At 50.5% G+C, this 27,952-nt stretch overlaps 1 protein-coding gene across 2 annotated transcripts in view; it reads right to left on the reverse strand.

The window, feature by feature from the left end:
• The window catches only part of BGN (biglycan), a 225,435-nt gene extending 198,084 nt beyond the window's left edge, over positions 1 to 27,351 (reverse strand). The window contains exon 1 of one of the 2 annotated variants that reach the window (XM_085629820.1): positions 27,007 to 27,351. The gene's annotated coding sequence lies outside the window, so the exon portion shown is untranslated. The remainder of the gene's footprint in view (positions 1 to 27,006) is intronic. The other variant, XM_085629821.1, reaches the window with a different exon arrangement.
• Positions 27,352 to 27,952: the final 601 nt, after the last annotated feature.

Genomic DNA, 27,952 nt, shown 5'->3' on the forward strand with positions numbered 1-27,952 from the left:
ACCTACCTATACAACGCAACTGTTACAACACAACTGCCTTTACATCGAATGCCATTACAATGCATGTCATTACAATATATGTCACTACAACGCATGTCACTACTATGCATGTCACTACAACGCATGCCATTACAACGCATACCATTACAACGCATGCAAATACAACGCATTATAAGGTAAGTAATAGAGATTATTTTAGTATTCAGGTGGGTATGGGTTTTGGGGTACATGGGAATAGTAATTTTTACCCCTACACTATCGAACACTTACCCTACTATTGCAGACACAGGAGTGGGAATAGTAATTTTTACCACTACACTATCTAACACTTACCCTACTGTTGCCCTAAAAGTATTTTGAATTGTAATGGTATGTGTTGTAATGGAATGTGTTGTAATGGAATGCGTTGTAATGGTAGTTTTAAAAAATGGGTTGTAATGGCATGCGTTGTAAAATCATGCAATGTAATGGTAGTTGCGATGTAAAGACTGCGTTGTAAAACCATGCGTGTTGCATGCGTTGTAATGTCATATATTCACCACACACTTTACTAGGACTGGGTGGTAAACTCCACTCCTCTGGCGGAGTTCACAGAGTCTTGCCCGCAAATACTTGCTCACTGGTAGCTCTGGTTGGAGCATGGAGTTTCGGAAAAACTCCGCCAGCCACCATGTGGTGGCGTTTTTTCTCTAGCAAGGCTCAACAAGAGCAGGAAAATCGAGCACGAGCCCGCCCCCTGGTGAGATTTCTCAACGTGGGTGGTTGTGGCAGGTCGCTACCTCTCGCATTGACAAAGGTGCTGCTTGCGTTGAGAAAGCTTCCGCTTTCTACTCGAGCAGCAGAATGATGCACCGCCCTTTGGGATGCCGCGCGGTGCCGTTCACACTGATTTTACAGCACGGGACAAGCTACCGTTAGCACAAGCAGCCCGACGTAACAAACTCCACCACTCATGGAACTCTGCGGAATCTGGAGTTTTTAGGTAACTCCACTAAATTCCACAAAGTGAAACTCCATGAGTTTTGCCCACCCCTAGGTACAGCACCATTACTGGACCCATGAGTGGGACTGAAGGGAAGATTCCAGAAAGGTCATGTGGCTCTCAGTGAATATGACCCCTGTGAAAGCCCCATTCCCTGAAACACATCAAACCCAGGAAAGGGGGTGCCGAAGGGTGGAGGTGGCAAGGCGGATTGATTGCGGGAGGTTTGATTGTTCCGGGCGCTGCACACTGACTGATCAGTCAATGTGTGCTTGTTACAAAAAGTGCTGGCACTGCCCAATGTAACCTGTAAGTGTAAGTTCATACCCATTACTAGTGCATCAGCCCTGCAGAGACCCTTGAACAGTTACTTTCCGGAAGTGACACAAGTTGAGCAATCCATCTTGCCTCCTATCAACCACGTCTACACAGGTGAAGTGAAAGGACTTCTGTTTCAGCAGCACTTCCCGGTGTGGTTCACAAGCGTGTGATACATGAACCCGGCCTGTTCTATCGAGGGGAAGATTATCCTTACTGAGAAGCCCTGGTACTGCCTGTTACTAGGCTATCTGCCCTACTGAGGAGTGCTAGTACTGCCTGTTACTAGCACATATAACCCTACAGAGGAGTGCTGGTACTGCCTGTTCCTAGCATATATAACCCTACTGAGGAGTGCTGGTGCTGCCTGTTACTAGCAAATATAACCCTACTGAGGAGTGCTGGTACTGCCTGTTACTAGCACATATAACCCTACAGAGGAGTGCTGGTACTGCCTGTTCCTAGCAAATATAACCCTACTGAGGAGTGCTGGTGCTGCCTGTTACTAGCAAATATAACCCTACTGAGGAGTGCTGGTGCTGCCTGTTACTAGGCTATCTGCCCTACTGAGGAGTGCTGGTACTGCCTGTTACTAGCACATATAACCCTACAGAGGAGTGCTGGTACTGCCTGTTCCTAGCAAATATAACCCTACAGAGGAGTGCTGGTACTGCCTGTTACTAGCAAATATAGCCCTACTAAGGAGTGCTGGTACTGCCTGTTACTAGCAAATATAACCCTACAGAGGAGTGCTGGTACTGCCTGTTACTAGCAAATATAAACTTACAGAAGAGTGCTGGTACTGCCTGTTACTAGCAAATATAGCCCCACTAAGGAGTGCTGGTACTGTCTGTTACTAGCAAATATAAACTTACAGAGGAGTGCTGGTACTGCCTGTTACTAGCAAATATAAACTTACAGAGGAGTGCTGGTACTGCCTGTTACTAGCAAATATAAACTTACAGAGGAGTGCTGGTACTGCCTGTTACTAGCAAATATAGCCCTACTAAGGAGTGTTGGTACTGCCTGTTACTAGCAAATATAACCTTACAGAGGAGTGTTGGTACTGCCTGTTACTAGCAAATATAACCTTACAGAGGAGTGATGGTACTGCTTGTAACTATCATATATATAGACCTACTGAGAACTGCTGGAACTGCCCTTCAGTAGCATATATAACCCAACTGAGAAGTGCGGGTACTGCCTGTTACTAGCATATATAACCCTACTACGTGGTGCTGGTACTACGCGTTAATAGCATATATAACCCAAATTAGAAGTGCTGGTACTGCCCATTACTAGCATATATAACCCTACTGTGTGGTGCTGATACTGCCTGTTAATAGCATATTTAACCCTACAGAGGAGTGCTGGTACTGCCTGTTACTAGCAAATATAACCTTTCAGAGGAGTATTGGTACTGCCTGTTACTAGCAAATATAGCCCTACTAAGGAGTGCTGGTACTGTCTGTTACTAGCAAATATAACCTTTCAGAGGAGTGCTGGTACTGCCTGTTACTAGCAGATATAGACCTACTAAGGAGTGCTGGTACTGCCTGTTACTAGCAAATATAACCCTACAGAGGAGTGCTGGTACTGCCTGTTACTAGCAGATATAGACCTACTAAGGAGTGCTGGTACTGCCTGTAACTATCATATATATAGACCTACTGAGAACTGCTGGAACTGCCCTTCAGTAGCATATATAACCCAACTGAGAAGTGTGGGTACTGCCTGTTATTAGCATATATAACCCTACTACGTGGTGCTGGTACTACTCGTTAATAGCATATATAACCCAAATTAGAAGTGCTGGTACTGCCCATTACTAGCATATATAACCCTACTGCGTGGTGCTGATACTGCCTGTTAATAGCATATTTAACCCTACAGAGGAGTGCTGGTACTGCCTGTTACTAGCAAATATAACCTTTCAGAGGAGTGCTGGTACTGCCCATTACTAGAACATATAACACTACTGAGGAGTGCTGGTACTACCCTTTAGTAGCATATCTGTGCTGATGAAGTCCTGGTACCATCATTACTAGCCTATCTGCCCTACTGAGAAATACTGGTGCTGGCAGTTACTAGTATATATAACCAAACTGAATAATTATCGTCTGATCTCTAACATCCCAACTCTGGCTAAACTCCTAGAAAAATGTGCACACATCCAGCTGGGCAACCACATCGAAAATTTCAACCCGCTCAACCAATCCAGCTTCGTGCAGGGCACAGTACTAAGTCGGCGATGACCCACATAGTGGATGATGCACTGAAAATCCTAGACCAAAACGAAGCCTGTCTGCTAATCCTGCTCGACCTATGTTCAGCATTTGACACCGTCAAACACGACAATCTTCTGGACTGCCTGAAATATAGAATGGGCCTATCAGGATCTGTACTAAATTGGTTCACCGCTTTCCTCCAAAATAGATCCCAAAGATTCAAGGCCAATCAATCCTTATCCATGGCCGTCCCAGTCACATTAGGAGTCCCGCAGGGCTCATCCCTCTCACCTGCGCTTTTCAACCCATTCATGGAACCGCTCACCGAATTCTGAGCTCCTCAAAGATCCAGTATTACATGAACGCAGACGATACACAACTATACTTAAAGGTCACTTCTCTGGAGGACATCCACTCTCTCAACTCAACTCTACAAAAACTCAGATGTGGTTGGGGGAAAACCACCTGAAACTAAACACCCTCAAGACTGAATTCCTCCGAATCGCTCCTCCCATCCAAACTACCAACATCGAAGACTGGCTTAAACAACTAACAGCGCTCAACTGCCAACCTCATATTATCGACTCAGCGACATCACTGGGATTAACATTTGACAGAAATCTAAACATGCAGAAACATATCAGCACCGCAACAAAAGGAGCAAACATTCAGCCGAACACCATGAGAAAATTAAAAACCCTTCCTTCCAGTAAATGACTTTAAATTGGCAGTACAAGCACTAGTAATCCCCAGACTAGACCAGGGGAGTGCAACTCTTTGCGAACTTCCCAGGACTGCAACTGCCCCTCTAAGAGCCTCAATCAATTCAGCGGCCAGGCTCATCATGGGCTCTAAATGAAACTGTGACATTCTCCCCCCCCCCCCAAACTTTAGAGCTCTCAACTGGCTGCCATTTGAAGCAAGAATTCAACTAAAAATCACTTGCATGACTCACAAAGCCCTTCATCACAACACCCTGAGTTATCTGGCCCAGAAACTGGTGCTCTCCTGTGGTAACGGATCCTCCAGGTGTTCTAGCAATCTTCTTCTGAACCCACAACGATTTGCCAAAAAGAAAACATACAACCGTGCCTTCTCTGGAGTCGCTACTAGGATATGGAATGCACTGCCCCCAAAAACCGGAGTGAACCCCTCTACTGCCTCTTTCAAGAAAGAAGTAAAGTAACTCACATGAACAAGGTATCTAACCTTCATAACGGATGTTTGTACAGCAAGATATATTTATGGCAAACAGTGTTCTTTTGTCCATCTTTCTTCCCTTGTAAAGCGCTCTGATACCCGCAAGGGTCAAGTTTACGCTATATAAAACCTTCAAAATGAAATAAAATACATGCTTGTTCTGCCTGTTACAAGTATATATAACCCAACTTAGAAGGGCTGGTACTGTCCATTACTAGCATGTATAGCCCTACTATGTGGTGCTGGTACTGCCCGTTAGTAGCATATATAACCCAACTTAGAAGTGCTGGTACTGTCTATTACTAGCATGTATATCCCTACTACGTGGTGCTGGTACTGCCCGTTAGTAGCATATATAACCCAACTTAGAAGTGCTGGTACTGTCCATTACTAGCATGTATAGCCCTACTACATGGTGCTGGTACTGCCCGTTAGTAGCATATATAACCCTACTGAGAAGTGCTGGTACTGCCCATTACTAGAACATATAAACCTACTGAGGAGTGCTTGTACTACCCTTTAGTAGCATATCTGTGCTCATGAAGTCCTGGTACCGTCATTACTAGTCTATCTACCCTGCTGAGAAGTGCTGGTGCTGCCAATTCCAAGCAGATTTTTCTGGCTTAGAAATGTTGATGTTGCTCGTTACCGGTATATATAACCCAACTGAGAAGTGCTGGTACTGGCCATTACTAGTATATATAACCCTACTACGTGGTGCTGGTTCTGTCGTTAATTGCATATATAACCCTACTGAGAAGAGCTGGTACTGCCCTTTACTAGCATATATATCCCAACTGAGAGGTGCTGGTACTGCCTGTTACTAGTATATATAACCCTACCACGTGATGCTGGTATTGCCCGTTACTAGCACATTTAACCCTACAAAGAAGTGCTGGTACTGTCTGTTACTAGCATATATAACCCTACTGAGAAGTACTGGTACTGCCCATTACTAGCATATATAACCCTACTGAGAAGTGCTGGTACTGCCCATTACTAGCATATATAACCCTACTGAGAAGAGCTGGTACTGCCCTTTACTAGCATATATATCCCAACTGAGAGGTGCTGGTACTGCCTGTTACTAGTATATATAACCCTACCACGTGATGCTGGTATTGCCCGTTACTAGCACATTTAACCCTTCAAAGAAGTGCTGGTACTGTCCGTTACTAGCATATATAACCCTACTGAGAAGTACTGGTACTGCCCATTACTAGCATATATAACCCTACTGAGAAGTGCTGGTACTGCCCATTACTAGCATATATAACCCTACTGAGAAGTGCTGGTACTGCCCATTACTAGCATATATAACCCCACTGAGAAGTGCTGGTACTGCCCATTACTAGCATATATAACCCTACTGAGAAGAGCTGGTACTGCCCTTTACTAGCATATATATCCCAACTGAGAGGTGCTGGTACTGCCTGTTACTAGTATATATAACCCTACCACGTGATGCTGGTATTGCCCGTTACTAGCACATTTAACCCTACAAAGAAGTGCTGGTACTGTCCGTTACTAGCATATATAACGCTACTGAGAAGTACTGGTACTGCCCATTACTAGCATATATAACCCTACTGAGAAGTGCTGGTACTGCCCATTACTAGCATATATAACCCTACTGAGAGTGCTGGTACTGCCCATTACTAGCATATATAACCCTACTGAGAAGTGCTGGTACTGCCCATTACTAGCATATATAACCCTACTACATGGTGCTGGTACTGCCCATTACTAGCATATATAACTCTACTGAGAAGTGCTGGTACTGCCAGTTACTAGCATATATAACTCTACTGAGAAGTACTGGTACTGCCCGGTACTAGTATATATAACCCTACTGAGAAGTACTGGTACTGCCCGGTACTAGTATATATAACCCTACTGAGAAGTACTGGTACTGCCCGGTACTAGTATATATATATATCCTTACTGAAAAGTACTGGTAATACTGATCACAAGCAGATCTTTCCTACCGCGAAGTACTGATACTACCCGCTACTAGCATATTATAACCCTACGTAGAAGCACTGATTCTGCCCGCCACAGGCAGGTTTTCCCTACTCAGAAGTACTGGTACTGTCGCTTGCCAGCATGTCCGTCAGTAAATGAGGGTGTGGGGTGAGATTGAACGGCCCCTAAAGGCTATAGTACTGGAAGAAGTTGTGGCTGAGAACAGATTTTATTTTGGAATTTCAGAGATGCCTGAGGGGGTCGTGCACGGGAGCAGCCATGTGAGGTCACTGCGAGGGACCCGTGGGTGGGGCAGTGGCGTAACAAAGCCCCCCCCCCGCAGTCCCCGCAGTGGGGGGCTCCTGAGCTCCAGGGGTCCCCCTCAGCACAGTACCCTGACCTGAGAGCTCCTGAGTGAGTTGGGAGATGGCTTCACAATGTACTTTGCAGTGGGGACCCCCTCTACTTTCCTTACTCCACTGGCCCCTCAAATGTCCTCACTCCACTGGGGTGAGGCCTTGTCTGTTCACATGCACTTTCGCATGTGCCGTCTAGGGGGCGCCCATGTCTTGGGAGTTAGCAGGAGTGTTGAAGTTGCCAGTGAGTGCATGCAACGCTTAAAGTGGGGGCGGGTCCAACTTCAAATAGGTCCCTAGGTCCTTAACTTTACATGCAAAAACACTGATGGATTTCTCAGTACAGACCAGAGTAAATTACGATTGTGGGTGATTGTACGTGAGGAGGATGAAGTGAGATCTCTGAGGCTGAAGACTTTGCAAGTTTCTCACAGTGGCTGTCAGTGGGTCATAAAGGTGTGCAGACAACATACACATTCAATCCTTGGCCTCTCTGCAGAGTGCACCTAGAGATGGCTGTATGTGTGGCAGTTGTAAATGTTGGAAAGTTTGAAGTATGCAAATGGAGTATTTCAGAAAGATGTGGGGGGAGAAAGGTGCATAACTGTCTAAAGGAGTGAGAGACTGCAGAGAAATGTGGTGTGGAGGAAAGAGCAGGCGTGTCTGAGATGCTCCAAAGGCCACGCCCCTTTCACAGACCTTACTGATCCTCAGTTCACAGTCTTGTGTTTCCAGAATTTAAATATTTATATTCTGCTTGTTCCCAAGAAAATCATTGTTACTATTCATGTTTCTTATACAGCAAACAAGCATTGGAAAAGTCAAGCGGTGTGTCTCATTTTACCTACATGCATTGGTGGGTGGGTGACGTGTCTGGATGCAGTCATAGAAAACTCACAGAGGGGCCCTGGGACACTGGTCAGAAGTCTGCTGAGTGAAGCACAGGATTTTAGTATATATATATTAAACCACTCCCTTAACGTCATAGGCCACGCCTCTTGATGGGGTTTCCTAGATACACTACTTTGGCCACACCTCTTTTAGAAATCCTCCATCTTTTTCATCCCACTTAAAGCAGTGAGTGACAAAGGGTGTCCGGCGGGTCAGAGGCCACCGTTCCTGAACTGGGCATCGGCCAGGATAATATGGCATGCTCTTCCCCTCCCCCTCCTTTGCTGCACCCTCTCCCGCCCCGCCGTGAGACTTTACCTGGTGAGTCCATAAGAATGCGGCACTGAGGCAGAGGGCGAGACAAGCTCTGGGGTGAGCAGCATGCTGCATGCGTGTAAAGAAACGTGCAGTGTGACGGGTAATTTGCACCAGGTTATGCTCTGCACATCTTCATATGTCAAAAGGGGATGCATAATGGGTGACTGTGCAATGTGGTCCAATATTACCATCAAGGGGTTCCCTAGTGTATGAATGAACAAGCCCAAGAGGTCAAACATGGAACCTCTGCACACCAATTAATGAGAACACATTAAAACAAGGTGCTTAGGTATGAACAAGAATAAACAAGCTTCAGCCGCTTGGGAGCTCAGCAAAGGTGAGGAGTACTGCTGGGGAGTGGGTGTCTCTACACCGGATCCACGTGGAGATGTCCACCCCAGGTACTTGCACCTGGGAGGTAGACTGTACCCTGTGTGGAAGGAGGGAGCTGGCTGTCCCCAGGAAGAGTCTTTTCAAGGTATTATAGTGACAGAGGAAGGTACATGTTCTAAGCCCCACCCCCTCATTAGTATTCATTTGGGAGGAGCAGAGTTTTGACACTGAAGCATAGGATTACTTATCTTGGAAGCCACTGTCCACCTGTTGAAAGACAGGCCCCTCTGCCTCCTTACTGGGCTAACTTTTTTGGAAATAGGGCTTCCAATAGGCATGGGTGGAGCGCGTTGAGTTTCACTCCACAAAATTCCGTGGATTTCCGTGGGTGGGTGAAAATCAGTACGTCACCCTCCTCAGCACCAGGAGCTTGTTCTGCGCTGCAAAATCTGCACGAACTGCACCACGCGGCATGCCAGAGGGCGCTACTACTTTGCTGTCACTTGATTTTCTACTCGGGCAGCAACTTACTCACCACGAGCAGCCGCGACTGCCCGCGACCGCATCCGTTGAGAAAATCTCACAGCATGCCATTCTAGTACCCGAAAATCGTGCTAGGGGATGTAAATTTTTGCTCGCACTCTCCAACTAGAAGTGGGAAAGCTGTGCTTGAGACAAAACTGACGCGTTGCAGTTGGTGGAGTTTTGCCGGAATTCTGAGTTACAAGCATAACGCGGAGCAGGCAAAACTCTGCCGCGTTGCAGTTGGTGGAGTTTTGCCGGAATTCTGAGTTACAAGCATAACGCAGAGCGGGCAAAACTCTGCCGCGGTGCAGTTGGTGGAGTTTTGCCGGAATTCTGAGTTACAAGCATAACGCGGAGCAGGCAAAACTCTGCCGCGTTGCAGTTGGTGGAGTTTTGCCGGAATTCTGAGTTACAAGCATAACGCAGAGCGGGCAAAACTCTGCCGCGGTGCAGTTGGTGGAGTTTTGCCGGAATTCTGCGTTACAAGCATAACGCGGAGCAAGCAAAACTCTGCCGTGGTGCAGTTGGTGGAGTTTTGCCGGAATTCTGCGTTACAAGCATAACGCGGAGCAGGCAAAACTCTGCCGCGTTGCAGTTGGTGGAGTTTTGCCGGAATTCTGCGTTACAAGCATAACGCGGAGCAGGCAAAACTCTGCGAACTCTGCTGGTGGAGCGGAATTTATCGCCCACCACTAGTCGACACCCTTTTGTGCAATAAGCTCTAGTACTCACTGTGTACCTTGATCTTAACAGACAGTAAGTACCACAGGCCACAAACCTGCAAGAACCCATCCCAGCCAGAGGAGCCAAGCGCCTGGAAACGTCTGCTCGAGTGTTTGCTCAGACACATTTCCTGGGTGAAGGCCACTCCCAGGTTCCTCTGCGCTGGGCCACATCCTTTGTGTGTTTCATATGGTTATTTGCATCTCTGATATTCCACAGGTGTCCTACTACCACAAAAGCCTCCTCCCACTGTACTCCTAAAACCCTGCAGGGGGAGGTGGGGTGACCTGACCATTTACCTACCATCCGCGGCTTCCTTCTCTCTCTGAGTGAAGTCTATTCTAAGTCACACGCTCGTCTGCCTTCATCTCTCGAGTTGTCTTTCTGCAAGATGGCCACACCTCCTTCCAAGGAACACAACCTTTGCTTCGAGCCATTTGTCTGCAGCCTAATCTCCACTAACCCATCCGTTCATCCACCGACCATTTCCAGGCGCTCACAAAGCCCCACTGATGACCCCACCCAACTCCCATTACTATCACCTGCCACCAACAAACTGGAATAATGCATGGAATGGCTTCCTTGAGAGCACAAGTCCAACCCCAAAAACTAGCAGTGCACAGTGCATGAAGGGACAATCTTGGGGTATCTGACTAGCGTGCTATTTACAGTAAGGAACTTCAGCATGGGGCAGGGCTCAGCTGGTAGAAGAGCCAGTGTTCGGGGCCTGGGAGTAGTAGGGTTCCACCAATCATTAGGGCCACAGAGGGGACACCCAGGATTCAGAGGTCACAGGCTCCCTAAATAACCATGCTGCCAGAAGAGGCGCTTTACATCAGGCCAGAGGTACAAGTGTTTAATTCTGTCTTCAGCGATCTTATGTAATAAATACCAATATAGCACGCGTTCACCCGAAGGGTCTCTTGGCGCTAGGAAAGGAAGCAGTGTAGGAACTGAAACAGCTATGCGAGAACTAAAAAGGAGACCTGGAAGGAGTCCTTAAACTAAAAGTAACAAGCATTGGCATAGCTAATAGGTCTCAGTTTTGGGACCTTATAAGTGTTTAGCCATGCAACAGTTGCATAACTAAATACTTATAAGGTCCCAAAAGCGAGACCTATTGGCTATGCCAATGCTTGTTTCTGTTTATTACTGCTCTGTAGTAATGGCGGCGCACGGGTGCCACCATTACTACATAGAAGTAATAAACAGGAGAAAAAAAAACTGTCTCACGGAGAACATCAAAGCGGCCGTGCGGCAACGAAAGTGAAAGTGAACGCGATTGCGATCAAACATCAAAGCGGCCGTGCGGCCGCGAAGGTAAGGCACGCGCGCCCGCGCACATGCACTGTAGCTCTAGGCTACAGTGGTAGCACTTTTTTGAGCCCTCACAAAAAGTCTCGCCAGACCAGAGCATGCGCTGGGTCAGGCGAGACCTAAAAAGTAGTTCTCTAAAAGTGATCAGAGGCAGCACAAAAGCCAGTCAATCAAAGAGAGGGTAAAGAGGTTCCATGGGAGGAGAAAACAAAGATGGACAGGCTGAAACACGAAAATCACCCTACAGAAGCCGGCGAATAAGAGTGACAGCGACGCTGACCAATGGTGAACAATGGGTGGGCTGCAAGACCCTGTGTGTTTGTGGTGAACCCATAGATGTCTCTCGCAACCAGGCAGCTTGCGCTATCTTGTAGGCTCAACCTAGCCACGCGCAAGCGTGGGCGTCCATCTTACAGTGGTCTTTGCCATGAACAAGCAAACAAGAAGAGGGAGGGAAGCCATCCAACCAGGAAAAGAGAACTGAGGTACAGAGAAAAGCCATTGACTTATGAGCAAGTACCGCATGCTGAGCCCGCTCTGGGTCTGTGTTGGATACAATATGTCTTAAGCTAACAGACCCCTAAGGCTGTCTCAAGGTGAGATCTAAAAAGTCACAGGCGAGACCAATTGGCTTTGCCAGTGCTTGTTTTTTTATTTTTATAATGGGGTCACGACGTATCATTGTATTCGCATTGAGAGGGAGGGTGTTCCATAGGGTGGGGCCAGAATTGGAAAGGAATGACCGCCAGTTCTCGTCCTCTTAGAGAAGGGGAGCCTCTAAATTACTGGGCTGAGCACGCACACTGAGCTGTGTCTGTTGTGTCTGTGAGATGTGTCATTGTGGGGGTGAGTGGGGTCGTTCAGCCACAACACGACTTGTCGAGGTGGAAAATAAAAGGACGCGGTGGGTAGGAAGGACAGTCAATCAAAGAGCTCAAGGACAGTGAACAGTACACAACACCAACGTCAAAGGTGCAACATGGGGTCAGCAGCTGTGCAACGCAGAGCGTCAATGGTGCAACATAGAGTCAGCAGCTGTGCAACGCAGAAACCTCAATGGTGCAACATAGAGTCAGCAGCTGTGCAACGCAGAAGCGTCAAAGGTGCAACATAGAGTCAGCAGCTGTGCAACGCAGAAGCGTTAAAGGTGCAAAATAGGGTCGGCAGCTGTGCAACGCAGAAGCGTCAATGGTGCAACATAGAGTCAGCATCTGTGCAACGCAGAAGCCTCAATGGTGCAACATAGAGTCAGCAGCTGTGCAACGCAGACACGTCAATGGTGCAGCATAGAGTCAGCAGCTGTGCAACGCAGAAGCCTCAATGGTGCAACATAGAGTCAGCAGCTGTGCAACGCAGAAGCCTCAATGGTGCAACATAGGGTCAGCAGCTGTGCAACGCAGGAGCCTCAATGGTGCAACATAGGGTCAGCAGCTGTGCAAAGCAGAAGCATCAATGGTGCAACATAGAGTCAGCCGCTGTGCAACGCAGAAGCCTAAATGGTGCAACATAGAGTCAGCAGCTGTGCAACGCAGAAGCCTGAATGGTGCAACATAGAGTAAGCAGCTGTGCAACGCAGAAGCCTCAATGGTGCAACATAGAGTCAGCAGCTGTGCAACGGAGAAGCCTCAATGGTGCAACATAGAGTCGGCAGCTGTGCAACGCAGAAGCCTCAATGGTGCAACATAGGGTCGGCAGCTGTGCAACACAGAAGCCTCAATGGTGCAACATGGGGTCAGCAGCTGTGCAACGCAGAAGCATCAATGGTGCAACATAGAGTCAGCAGCTGTGCAACGCAGAAGCGTCAATGGTGCAACATAGAGTCTGCAGCTGTGCAACGCAGAAGCGTTAAAGGTGCAAAATAGGGTCGGCAGCTGTGCAACGCAGAAGCTTCAATGGTGCAACATAGAGTCAGCAGCTGTGCAACGCAGAAGCCTCAATGGTGCAACATAGAGTCAGCAGCTGTGCAACGCAGAAGCCTCAATGGTGCAACATAGAGTCAGCAGCTGTGCAACGCAGACACGTCAATGGTGCAGCATAGAGTCAGCAGCTGTGCAATGCAGAAGCCTCAATGGTGCAACATAGAGTCAGCAGCTGTGCAACGCAGAAGCCTCAATGGTGCAACATAGGGTCGGCAGCTGTGCAACACAGAAGCCTCAATGGTGCAACATGGGGTCAGCAGCTGTGCAACGCAGAAGCATCAATGGTGCAACATAGAGTCAGCAGCTGTGCAACGCAGACACGTCAATGGTGCAGCATAGAGTCAGCCGCTGTGCAACGCAGAAGCCTCAATGGTGCAACATAGAGTCGGCAGCTGTGCAACGCAGAAGCCTCAATGGTGCAACATAGGGTCGGCAGCTGTGCAACGCAGAAGCCTCAATGGTGCAACATGGGGTCAGCAGCTGTGCAGCGCAGAAGCATCAATGGTGCAACATAGAGTCAGCAGTGGTGCAAGATGAGGCTGGCAGTGATGTAACACAGCTATGGTGCAAAACAGAATAAAGAATCGATGTGCACAGGGTTAATAGACGCAATAACTGTGCAACCAGCGCCCAACAACAGTGCAGTACGTAGGTAGCAATGGTGTGACGCAGCCAGGCATACTGTAATCAACGACAAGCAATGGTGCCACCCAGGATAAGGACCTGTATAAAACCACAGACGTGGAAATGATGTAGCACAGCTGTGGTGAAACACGCGATAAAGAATGAAGGGCGAGTACAGCACAAACAATGGTGAATGGCATAAAAGGCAGACGCAGCAGCGATGCAACACACAAACATCAATGGTGCTACATAGGGTTACCAATTGTATATGATGGTGCAGGAAATGATGTGACACAGCTATGGTGCAACACAGAATAAGGAATGGATGTGTACAAGGTTATTGCAACAGTGAAAAATGCCCAACTATTGTGTGACTGGGACAACAATGTTGTAGCTCATGGACAGCAATGACACAACAAAGAGTAAACTGGCTGACAAATGCCCAACAACAGTGCAGTACATAGGTGGCAATGGTGTGACATGGTCAAACATGGTGAAATAAAGTACATGCAATGGTGCCACTCAGTGTGTGAATTGTGTGAAAAAACAGGAGCAGCGGTGGCGCAACAGAGGACCACCAGTGAAGGAACACAGGGCCATCCTAGACACCAATGAAGACACACAGAGCTGAGAATAGTGCAACACAGGCCCACGTGAACCACCAGAACACCATCACCTCTTCAAGCACCTGTTGGCACTTGTTGGCTGTATCCTTGCTTTGACCCGACACAGCCCTTCGCTCCCCTGTGGCCCAGGTCTGTGGCACATTAATAACACAGTCAAGTATCACAAGCAACGCTGGTGCAACTTAGGAAAAGCAATGGTGAATAAAGGACCAACAATGGTGCAATGGTGCAAAAGGAAACAATCAGTGGTGAAACACAGGGCCATGAATTGTGCAACACAGGCCCTGCAGTGGGTAGCACTGCACCAGTAAAAGTAACACAACGCAGCCGCACAGGTACACAATGGAACTGCACAGGTTTGCAGTTGCATTTAGAGTTGCAATACAGAAACAAAGGAAATACAATAGCGCAACAAAAGTACAACAATTGTTCAAATCAGTAACAGCAATGGTGCAGCTTGGGAACAGCCATGAGGCAAAAGAAGGCTAAAAAATGTGCAACACAAGCAAGGAATTGTGCAACAAATGCGTGGCTAATGCACAATACTGACAGCAAAGCATGCAGGAACAGCGTCAACATCACACAAAAGTACCATTAGTGCAACATAGCCTCGAGAATAGTGAAACACAAGGCCAGCTCTGGTGGCGCAAAAAACGCCAATGCCACGAAACAAGAGCATTGACAGGCGTATGAGGAACCACACAGGACGAGCACTGGTGCAACATGATTCTTGTGCTTCACACGGGACCAACTCTACTGCACTACATGACCAGCTGGTGCCACACAGGAAGAGCACGCGTGCAATATGATTCTTATGTTTCACACAGGGTGAGAAATAGTGCACTACAGGACTAACTGGTCCCGCACAGGATGAGCACTAGTGTACTACAGGACCAGCTGATGCCACACAGGATGAGCACTAGTGCACTACAGGACCATCTGGTGCCGCACAGGACGAGCACTAGTGCACTATGATCCATGTGCTTCACATGGGGTGAGCACTGGTGCACTACAGGACCAGCTGGTGCCACACAGGATGAGCACTAGTGCGCTACAGGAGCAGCAGGTGCCGCACAGGACCAGCTGGTGCCACACAGAACGAGCACTAGTGCACTACAGGACCAGCTGGTGCCGCACAGGACGTGCACTAATGCAATATGATTTCTGTGCTTCACATGGAGTGAGAAATGGTGCACTACTGCACTACAGGACTAGCTGGTGCCACACAGGACGACCACTAGTACAATATGATCCATGTGCTTCACATGGGGTGAGCAATAGTGCACTACAGGACTAGCTGGTGCAGCACAGGATGAGCACTAGTGCACTACAGGATCAGCTGGTGCCGCACAGGATGAGCACTAGTGTACTACAGGACCAGCTGGTGCTGCACAGGACGAGCACTAGTGCACTACAGGACCAGCTGGTGCTGCACAGGACGACCACTAGTACAATATGATCCATGTGCTTCACATGGGGTGAGCAATAGTGCACTACAGGACCAGCTGGCGCTGCACAGGATGAGCAGTAGTGTACTACAGGACCAGCTGGTGCCGCACAGGATGAGCACTAGTGCCCTACAGGACCAGCTGGTGCTGCACAGGACGAGCACTAGTGCACTACAGGACCAGCTGGTGCTGCACAGGACGACCACTAGTGAACTACAGGACCAGCTGGTGCTGCACAGGACGACCACTAGTACAATATGATCCATGTGCTTCACATGGGTTGAGCAATAGTGCACTACAGGACTAGCTGGTGCAGCACAGGATGAGCACTAGTGCACTACAGGATCAGCTGGTGCCACACAGGATGAGCACTAGTGTACTACAGGACCAGCTGGTGCCGCACAGGATGCACACTAGTCCAATATGATTCATGTGCTTCACATGGAGTGAGCAATTGTGCACTGCAGGACTAGATGGTGCCACACAGGATGAGCACTAGTGCAGTAGAGGACCAGCTGTTGACACACAGACGAGCACTAGTGTACTACAGGACCATCTGGTGCCACACAGGATGCGCACTAGTGCACTACAGGAGCAGCTGGTGCCACACAGGATGAGCACTAGTGCACTACAGGACCAGCTGGTGCCACACAGGACGCGCACTAGTTCAATATGATTCATGTGCTTCACATGGAGTGAGCAATGGTGCACTACAGGACTAGCTGGTGCCACACAGGACGCGCACTAGTGCACTACAGGACCAGCTGGGGCCGCACAGGATGAGCACTAGTACACTACAGGACCAGCTGGTGCCACACAGGATGAGCACTAGTGCACTAGAGGACCAGCTGGTCCCACACAGATGAGCACTAGTGCACTTCAGGACCAGCTGGTGCCGCACAGGACGAGCACTAGTGCACTACAGGCCCAGCTGGTACCACACAGGACACGCACTAGTGCAATATGATTCATGTGCTTCACATGGAGTGAGCAATGGTGCACTACAGGACCAGCTGGTGCCACACAGGACGAGCACTAGTGCACTACAGGGCCAGCTGAGGCCGCACAGGATGAGCACTAGTACACTACAGGACCAGCTGGTGCCACACAGGATTAGCACTAGTGCACTAGAGGACCAGCTGGTCCCACACAGATGAACACTAGTGCACTTCAGGACCAGCTGGTGCCACACAGGACGAGCACTAGTGCACTACAGGGCCAGCTGGGGCCGCACAGGATGAGCACTAGTACACTACAGGACCAGCTGGTGCCACACAGGATTAGCACTAGTGCACTAGAGGACCAGCTGGTCCCACACAGATGAACACTAGTGCACTTCAGGACCAGCTGGTGCCGCACAGGACAAGCACTAGTGCACTACAGGACCAGCTGGTACCACACAGGACACGCACTAGTGCAATATGATTCATGTGCTTCACATGGAGTGAGCAATGGTGCACTACAGGACCAGCTGGTGCCACACAGGACGAGCACTAGTGCGGTATGTCTCTTGTGCTTCACAGAATATCAGCCTTACATAGAATGTTTATTAAGAAGCAGAGTGCTAGCTTTCAGACGCAGTGGGACTTCTAACTTGTGTTTCGTTTTCAATGAACCTCCTATGTTACATGTTAGACATAGTGCATCACAGGGCCAGCTGGGGCCAGCTGGGGCCCCACAGGGAGGGTAAAAAGCAGAGCAACACAGGACCAACTGCTGTCACACAGGACAAACAATGGTGCAACAAATTGAACCAACTGGTGTCACACAGGACCAGCTGGTACTGCACAGGATGAGCGATGGTGCATTACAGGACCGGTCAATGCTGCACAGGATTAGGTGTGGGCGGAACTCGTAGAGTTTCACTTTGCGGAATTCCACGGAGTTACCTAAAAACTCCATGAGATTTTGCGGAATTCCGTGAGCGTCAGAGTTTGGTACATCGTGCTGCGCGTGCTGCTGTTTAGCACCGGTAGCTTATCCTGTGCTGTAAAATCAGCATCATGTGCGTGCCAGAGGGCACTGTTTCTTCCTGCCGCTCTAGTAGATCTTCTACTTCAGCGGCAGCATTCTCTACGTGAGCGGCAGCATTTGCAATGTGAGCAGCAGCATTCTCAACGTGAGCAGGAACATTCTCTACGTGAGCGGCAGCATTCTCAACGTGAGCAGCAGCATTCTCTACGTGAGCAGCAGCATTCGCAATGTGAGCAGCAGCATTCTTAACGTGAGCAGCAGCATTCTCTACGTGAGCAGCAGCATTCTCAACGTGAGCGGCAGCATTCTCTACGTGAGCAGCAGCATTCTCAACGTGAGCGGCAGCATTCTCTACGTGAGCAGCAGCATTCTCAACGTGAACGGCAGCATTCGCAACGTGAGCAGCAGCATTCTCAACGTGAGCAGCAGCATTCGCAATGTGAGCAGCAGCATTCTCTACGTGAGCAGCAGCATTCTCTACGTGAGCAGCAGCATTCTTAACGTGAGCGGCAGCATACTCAACGTGAGCAGCAGCATTCTTAACGTGCACGGCAGCATTCTCTACGTGAGCAGCAGCATTCTCAATGTGAGCAGCAGCATTCGCAATGTGAGCAGCAGCATTCTCTACATGAGCAGCAGCATTCTTAACGTGAGCAGCAGCATTCTCTACGTGAGCAGCAGCATTCTCAACGTGAGCGGCAGCATTCTCTACGTGAGCAGCAGCATTCTCAACGTGAACGGCAGCATTCGCAACGTGAGCAGCAGCATTCGCAACGTGAGCAGCAACATTCGCAATGTGAGCAGCAACATTCTCAACGTGAACGGCAGCATTCTCAACGTGAGCAGCAGCATTCGCAATGTGAGCAGCAGCATTCTCTACGTGAGCAGCAGCATTCTCTACGTGAGCAGCAGCATTCTTAACGTGAGCGGCAGCATACTCAACGTGAGCAGCAGCATTCTTAACGTGCACGGCAGCATTCTCTACGTGAGCAGCAGCATTCTCTACGTGAGCAGCAGCATTCTCAATGTGAGCAGCAGCATTCTCAATGTGAGCAGCAGCATTCTTAACGTGAGCAGCAGCATTCTCTACGTGAGCGGCAGCATTCTCAACGTGAGCAGCAGCATTCTCAACGTGAACGGCAGCATTCGCAACGTGAGCAGCAGCATTCGCAACGTGAGCAGCAACATTCGCAATGTGAGCAGCAACATTCGCAATGTGAGCAGCAGCATTCTCAACGTGAACGGCGCATTCTCAACGTGAGCAGCAGCATTCGCAATGTGAGCAGCAGCATTCTCTACGTGAGCAGCAGCATTCTCTACGTGAGCAGCAGCATTCTCTACGTGAGCAGCAGCATTCTTAACGTGAGCGGCAGCATACTCAACGTGAGCAGCAGCATTCTTAACGTGCACGGCAGCATTCTCTACGTGAGCAGCAGCATTCTCAATGTGAGCAGCAGCATTCGCAATGTGAGCAGCAGCATTCTCTACGTGAGCAGCAGCATTCTCTACGTGAGCAGCAGCATTCTCAACGTGAGCAGCAGCATTCTTAACGTGAGCGGCAGCATACTCAACGTGAGCAGCAGCATTCTTAACGTGCACGGCAGCATTCGCAACGTGAGCAGCAGCATTCTCTACGTGAGCAGCAGCATTCTCAACGTGAGCAGCAGCATTCTCAACGTGAACGGTGGCATTCTTAACGTGAACGGCAGCATTCTCAACGTGAGCGGTAGCGGCCTGCCACGCTCGCCTGAGTTGAGAAACCTCGCCGGGAGATGGTCTAGCGCTCGATTTACTCACTCACGCTTGCCAATTTAAGGTTGGTGAGCTGAGCATAAGGGAAAAAAAGACCATGCAGCGTTTGGTGGAGTTTTTCCAAAACTCTGCTTTCCAAGCGTAGCAAGGAGTGGGGGAAACTCTACCGGAGGAGCGGAGTTTACCACCCACCACTACACAGGATGAGCAGTGGTGTAACACAGGCTCAGCTAGTGCCACAGAGGACGAGCAATGGTACGACACAGGGCCAGCCAACGCCGCACAGGATCAGCAGTTGTAGCAAAGGATGAGCAATGGTGCAACACACAGGACCAACTCGTGCTACACAGGACGAGTGATGGTGCAACACACAGGACCAACTGGTGCTACACAGGATGGGGCAACATGAGACCAACCATTACTGCACAAGATGAAGAATTGTGCAACACTGTACCGGCTAATGCCACTCAGGAGGAGGACTGGTGCAACAAAGGATCAGCTGCTGTCACACAGGATGAGCAGTGGTAGAATACACTGGATCACCTGGTACCACACAGGACGAGCAGTGGTGCAACACAGGCTCAGCTAATGCCACAGAGGACGAGCAATGGTGCAACACAGGACCAGCCAATGGCGCACAGGATCAGCAGCTGTACTCAAAGATGAGCAATAGTGCAACACACAGGAACAACTAGTGCTTCACAGGACGAGTGATGGTGCAACACAGGCTCAGCTAATGCCACAGAGGACGAGCAATGGTGCAACACAGGACCAGCCAAAGGTGCACAGGATCAGCAGCTGTACTCAAAGATGAGCAATAGTGCAACACACAGGAACAACTAGTGCTACACAGGACGAGTGATGGTGCAACACATGGCTGGCTAATGCCACTCAGGAGGAGGACTGGTGCAACAAAGGATCAGCTCCTGTCACACAGGATGAGCAGTGGTAGAATACACTGGATCACCTGGTGCCACACAGGACGAGCAGTGGTGCAACACAGGCTCAGCTAATGCCACAGAGGACGAGCAATGGTGCAACACAGGACCAGCCAAAGGCGCACAGGATCAGCAGCTGTACTCAAAGATGAGCAATAGTGCAACACACAGGAACAACTAGTGCTACACAGGACGAGTGATGGTGCAACACAGGCTCAGCTAATGCCACAGAGGACGAGCAATGCTGCAACACAGGACCAGCCAAAGGTGCACAGGATCATCAGCTGTACTCAAAGATGAGCAATAGTGCAACACACAGGAACAACTAGTGCTACACAGGACGAGTGATGGTGCAACACAGGCTCAGCTAATGCCACAGAGGACGAGCAATGGTGCAACACAGGACCAGCCAAAGGTGCACAGGATCAGCAGCTGTACTCAAAGATGAGCAATAGTGCAACACACAGGAACAACTAGTGCTACACAGGACGAGTGATGGTGCAACACAGGCTCAGCTAATGCCACAGAGGACGAGCAATGGTGCAACACAGGACCAGCCAAAGGTGCACATGATCAGCAGCTGCACTCAAAGATGAGCAATAGTGCAACACACAGGAACAACTAGTGCTACACAGGACGAGTGATGGTGCAACACAGGCTCAGCTAATGCCACAGAGGACGAGTAATGGTGCAACACAGGACCAGCCAAAGGTGCACAGGATCATCAGCTGTACTCAAAGATGAGCAATAGTGCAACACACAGGAACAACTAGTGCTACACAGGACGAGTGATGGTGCAACACATGGCCGGCTAATGCCTCTCAGGACGAGGACTGATGCAACAAAGGATCAGCTCCTGTCACACAGGATGAGCAGTGGTAGAATACACTGGATCACCTGGTACCACACAGGACGAGCAGTGGTGCAACACAGGCTCAGCTAATGCCACAGAGGACGAGCAATGGTGCAACACAGGACCAGCCAATGGCGCACAGGATCAGCAGCTGTACTCAAAGATGAGCAATAGTGCAACACACAGGAACAACTAGTGCTACACAGGACGAGTGATGGTGCAACACAGGCTCAGCTAATGCCACAGAGAACGAGCAATGGTGCAACACAGGACCGGCCAAAGGTGCACAGGATCAGCAGCTGTACTCAAAGATGAGCAATAGTGCAACACACAGGAACAACTAGTGCTACACAGGACGAGTGATGGTGCAACACATGGCCGGCTAATGCCTCTCAGGACGAGGACTGATGCAACAAAGGATCAGCTCCTGTCACACAGGATGAGCAGTGGTAGAATACACTGGATCACCTGGTGCCACACAGGATGAGCAATGGTGCAACACAGGATGAGCGATGGTGCAACACAGGACCAAGAAGTACTGCACAGGATGATCAGTGGTACAGCACAGGGCACAGACAATACCTGCACCACCCTGTGCTGTCGCACAGACTATACCTGCATGACCCCGTGCTGTGGCACAGACAATACCTGCACGACCCCGTGCTGTGGCACAGACAATACCTGCACCACCCCGTGCTGTGGCAAAGACAATACCTGCACCACCCTGTGTTGTGACAGACAATACCTGCACCACCCCGTGCTGTGGCACAGACAATACCTGCACCACCCTGTGTTGTGACAGACAATACCTGCACCACCCCGTGCTGTGGCACAGACAATACCTGCACCACCCCATGCTGTGGCACAGACAATACCTGCACCACCCCGTGCTGTGGCACAGACAATACCTGCACCACCCTGTGCTGTGTCACTTACAATACCAGCACAAACCCATGATGTGGCACCTATAATACCTGCACCACCCCGTGCTGTGGCACAGACAATACCTGCACCACCCCGTGCTGTGGCACAGACAATACCTGCACCACCCCGTGCTGTGGCACAGACAATACCTGCACGACCCCGTGCGCTGGCACAGACAATACCTGCACGACCCCGTGCTGTGGCACATACAATACCTGCATGACTCCATGCTGTGCTACGGACAATCTAGGCACAGTCCCTGCCCCAGCACAAGCCCTTCGCGTGAACACACTGGAACAGCTCGGGCCGTGTGCAAAGACCTCCCATGCACAATCCCTCCTTGGGCACAGCCCAGGCTGCGCCCCCTCTTCCTGGCATGCACCAGACCTGCACGGCACCTGCTTCTATGCAGGGTTCACCTGTACAGGCCATAGACATCTCTACAGATGCTACACAGACCTCCAGAGCCGTGCCTTGGAAAGGTGTCCTGTACCTGTGCAAATCACACCGGCCCCTGTGAGACACACGGAGACTCCCGAGTATTGTAAAGCTCGCCTCTATTCCTGTACAGACCACACCGGCCCCTGTGAGACACACGGAGACTCCCGAGTATTGTAAAGCTCGCCTCTATTCCTGTACTGACCACACCGGCCCCTGTGAGACACGCGGAGACTCCCGAGTATTGTAAAGCTCGCCTCTATTCCTGTACAGACCACACCGGCCCCTGTGAGACACACGGAGACTCCCGAGTATTGTAAAGCTCGCCTCTATTCCTGTACAGACCACACCGGCCCCTGTGAGACACGCGGAGGCTCCCGAGTATTGTAAAGCTCGCCTCTATTCCTGTACTGACCACACCGGCCCCTGTGAGACACGCGGAGGCTCCCGAGTATTGTAAAGCTCGCCTCTATTCCTGTACAGACCACACCGGCCTCTGTGAGACACACGGAGGCTCCCGAGTATTGTAAAGCTCGCCTCTATTCCTGTACAGACCACACCGGCCCCTGTGAGACACACGGAGGCTCCCGAGTATTGTAAAGCTCGCCTCTATTCCTGTACTGACCACACCGGCCCCTGTGAGACACGCGGAGACTCCCGAGTATTGTAAAGCTCGCCTCTATTCCTGTACTGACCACACCGGCCCCTGTGAGACACGCGGAGACTCCCGAGTATTGTACAGATCGCCTCTATTCCTGTACTGACCACACCTGCCCCTGTGAGACACGCGGAGGCTCCCGAGTATTGTAAAGCTCGCCTCTATTCCTGTACTGACCACACCGACCCCTGTGAGACACACGGAGGCTCCCGAGTATTGTAAAGCTCGCCTCTATTCCTGTACTGACCACACCGGCCCCTGTGAGACACGCGGAGACTCCCGAGTATTGTACAGATCGCCTCTATTCCTGTACTGACCACACCTGCCCCTGTGAGACACGCGGAGGCTCCCGAGTATTGTAAAGTTCGCCTCCATTCCTGTAGAGACAACACCGACCCCTGTGAGACACACGGAGGCTCCCGAGTATTGTAAAGCTCGCCTCTATTCCTGTACTGACCACACCGACCCCTGTGAGACACACGGAGGCTCCCGAGTATTGTAAAGCTCGCCTCTATTCCTGTACTGACCACACCGGCCCCTGTGAGACACACGGAGACTCCCGAGTATTGTAAAGTTCGCCTCTATTCCTGTACTGACCACACCGGCCCCTGTGAGACACACGGAGGCTCCCGAGTATTGTACAGATCGCCTCCATTCCTGTAGAGACAACACCGACCCCTGTGAGACACACGGTGGCTCCCGAGTATTGTAAAGCTCGCGTCCGTTCCTGTACAGATCACACCGACTCCTGTAAAGGCAACACTCCCCCGCCTATGGAAGGGGGTGAGATCGCGCCATGATCCCGTGAGAGCCCCCCCCCCCCCAACACTCAAACACACACACCCGCCTCCCACCTGATCTGGTGAAAGCTGCATCGTACAACGGACACGTTCTGTGTACAGGGGTCACCCTGGGCCCACAACGGAGCCTGCTGCCCTTATGGAGAACTCTGCCCCTATACAGGGGATCGACCCCGTACAAAGTGAGCCATCGGCCTAATGCGTGCACCCTGTGTATGTGGGTGCCGCGGTAGTGTAGGCACCCTGTAAGATGCGAACACTAGTATGGTTGGTGCATCCCGTGTGATATGGGCACCCTGCACCCTGTATCGCGCGGTCTCCCTGTGTGATATGGGCACCCTGTATATAATGTGCAAACCATGTTTAATGCGGATACCCCATGTCATGCGCGCACCCTGTATAATGTGGGTGCCGCGGTACCGTGGGCCTCCTGTAAGATGAGCACACTAGTATGGTTGGTGCATCCTGTGTGATATGGGCACCCTGTATCGCGCGGTCTCCCTGTGTGATATGGGCACCCTGTATCGCGCGGTCTCCCTGTGTGATATGGGCACCCTGTATCGCGCGGTCTCCCTGTGTGATATGGGCACCCTGCACCCTGTATCGCGCGGTCTCCCTGTGTGATATGGGCACCCTGTATCGCGCGGTCTCCCTGTGTGATATGGGCACCCTGTATCGCGCGGTCTCCCTGTGTGATATGGGCACCCTGTATCGCGTGGTCTCCCTGTGTGGTATGGGCACCCTGCATCGCGCGGTCTCCCTGTGTGATATGGGCACCCTGTATCGCGCGGTCTCCCTGTGTGATATGGGCACCCTGCACCCTGTATCGCGCGGTCTCCCTGTGTGATATGGGCACCCTGTATCGCGCGGTCTCCCTGTGTGATATGGGCACCCTGTATCGCGCGGTCTCCCTGTGTGATATGGGCACCCTGCACCCTGTATCGCGCGGTCTCCCTGTGTGATATGGGCACCCTGTATCGCGTGGTCTCCCTGTGTGGTATGGGCACCCTGTATATAATGTGAAAACCATGTTTAATGCGGATAATCCCTGTGATGCGCGCACCCTCTATAATGTGGGGACTCCAAATATTGACGGACCTATGTGACACGGGCATCTTATGCGTCTCAACTTTGTAATTGTGCATTATGTATTTTTCTAGCCTCAATCACTCCACATTTTCATAATATGTAATTTGGAATGAATACCGAATTTGTTAATCTGTAACTCACACCCCGAGTAACTGTTGTACATATAAGTAGGGACACCTACTTCCGTGTTACTATTTGTCCTTATGTAATTTACTTCGATCTATTGTAAAGCGCCCTGACACCTCTCGGTAAAGTACGCGCGATATAAAAACGCATAAATAGCTAACTAAGTAAATAAATCTGTCCTGTATAATTCGGTCATCCTGTGAGATGTGGGCATCCTTTATAACGCGGGAACCCTGTGTGACGCGCGCGCCCTGAGGTTGGGGGTGTGGGGGCTCTCCTTTTCCATGAGGGGCGGTCTGCTCTCGAACAAGCCGATTCACCCTATGGCACAGCCTGTGTCCTGCCTCAGACTGACACCCCCTCCCCCGCCTCGCCCACCGCCCCCTCACCACCAGCCTGACATGCTGAACCCTCCCCTCCCCCTCCAGCCGCAGCATTCCACAGTCCAACTTGTACATCTCTGCAAAGTATACTGCGTTTAGGGGTGGGCACCGCCCCAAACAGTCAGGCAAATGAAGGGGTCGTAGAACATACTCAAGGACATAAAAAACGACAGGGCACCCCAAAATACCAGAGTGAAAGCAGGGGAGTGTTAATTCAACTCGCTGAGGGTTTAAGGGGGGCCGGGGTGCCCTCCTGTCTGAGACATCCCTTTCACAGAAGAACCATCGTCACTGCTGCTCAAGCCCGTCTTTATTTATTTATTTTGTTCTCTATAGCACTCATTAGACACAAGGCGTCGCAGCGCTATACCACATTACACTTGAAAATCTAACAGACAGTTTATTGGGAGACATTGATGATGAGAAAACAGAGGCGCACATTTCACCAAACTGACACTTATCCAGTAAGCATCCTTATCAATACCCCCCCCCCCCCCCCCCCCGAGTGGAGTGCACAGAGGAGGCGATTCAGACAGAAAGCGCTTTGAGGCTGTCTAGGCAGGTTGGCTGATTAGCCCTTATATGATGTTGCCGATTGGCCAAGACAAAGGACTCGTGTCGGGAGCGTCAGTACTTGAGCAGTTCACGGTCGTGCTACCATCTGCAACAAATGTTACCGGCACGAGAAAACCCTGCAAGAAATCTCTTCCGCCCAAGATAACACGGAGTGTGGACCTTTCAGAACCGTTTTCCATGAGCCACTGTATAGCGCCTTGACTACAAAAAGAACACACTATAGGATATCAGGCAGCTTCCCAGTTTAAAGTTTCCCGCCGGCTGGAAAAAAGCCTCACGTCTGGTTAAATTATGAGTTGTGGTATAATGTTAATTTTTGTCGCTCTTTTATTATGTTAAATTACCTTTTATTTTGTTGCGTTGTGTTGGATGTTCCATGTATTATGTTATCCGTTGAAGTTTTTGTTCATCTTACATTGCGAGACACTGTGTTACGTCACACACGTGACATCACGTTTATCATTACCTTATAAGTGGTGATAGGGCACGTGATCCCGTTCTTCTTCGTTGTGTAATCTACGTTATGACTTTGCAGTCTGATGGTTTGATACGTATTTTTAGGAGACACGTATCCAAGTCGCCTCTAGGCGCTACCCTGCTGCCGCAGTTCCCCCATACGCGCTCGTTGCAGCTGTGCCATGCATTATTTCCATGAAAAGCGCCTCTTTCGGAGCGGCGATAACTCCAGTAAACCAGTTAAGACAGGACGGAGTCAGACCTACCTTTCCTCCCGCTCGGGTCAGCCAATCAGAATCAATAATTGTGAAAATGGAAAGTCCTGGGGTCCGTCCCTGAGAGCCGCCGTCCGCCTTCAGCCCAAGTCCGCCCGCAGATTGGAGCCGGCTCGAACAGCTCCTCGGCCCTGGCAGTGCACACTGGCTGGGGCCGGGCCCGGAGGGAGGCTTATGTGCGGGGGAGGGCGAGAGGCCGGCCCCCTCCTCCCAGGCCTAAAAAGGATCGGAGGCTGCAGAGCCTCCCAGTGGGCTGCCGCAGCCGCACCTGCCAAGAAACTCCCCAAAAGTGCTGGTTCTCCGAAGCACTCACGCTTGACTCGACGGGATCTGAACGCGTCATCACCAGGAAGCGAGCGCTTTTATGCAGCGCGTGTGCCATCGAGGCGCTGTAAGAACTCGATGAGGTTCACTAGGGGAGTCCGTGCGTAGGAGCGGCGTCTGCCCGCGATTACATCCCTCTTTCTCCTTCCTGGCACCTCCTTCTATAGCGCCCTTTGCTGACTGCATGGCCTCTAGCCGCTTGTAAAAAATGTAGGTCTGTAGCCGGCGCTTGTGAAAAGTGCAGGACTGAGATCAGGAGCCCCTGAAATACCTCACAGGGTGCCGGGCCCTCCCTGAAAACAGGTCAGGAGGTCCTGAAACACCCTACAGGGTGCCGGGCCCTCCCTGAAAACAGGTCAGGAGGCCCTGAAACACCTTACAGGGTGCCGGGCCCTCCCTGAAAACAGGTCAGGAGGTCCTGAAACACCTTACAGGGTGCCGGGCCCTCCCTGAAAACAGGTCAGGAGGCCCTGAAATACCTCACAGGGTGACGGGCCCTCCCTGAAAACTGCAAGCCTGAGGTCAGGAGGCTCTGAAATACCTTACAGGGTGCCGGGCCCTCCCTGAAAACAGGTCAAGAGGCCCTGAAACACCTTACAGGGTGCCGGGCCCT

The sequence above is a fragment of the Triturus cristatus genome, chromosome 10 (assembly GCF_964204655.1).
Source record: "Triturus cristatus chromosome 10, aTriCri1.1, whole genome shotgun sequence".
Lineage (NCBI taxonomy): Eukaryota > Metazoa > Chordata > Amphibia > Caudata > Salamandridae > Triturus > Triturus cristatus.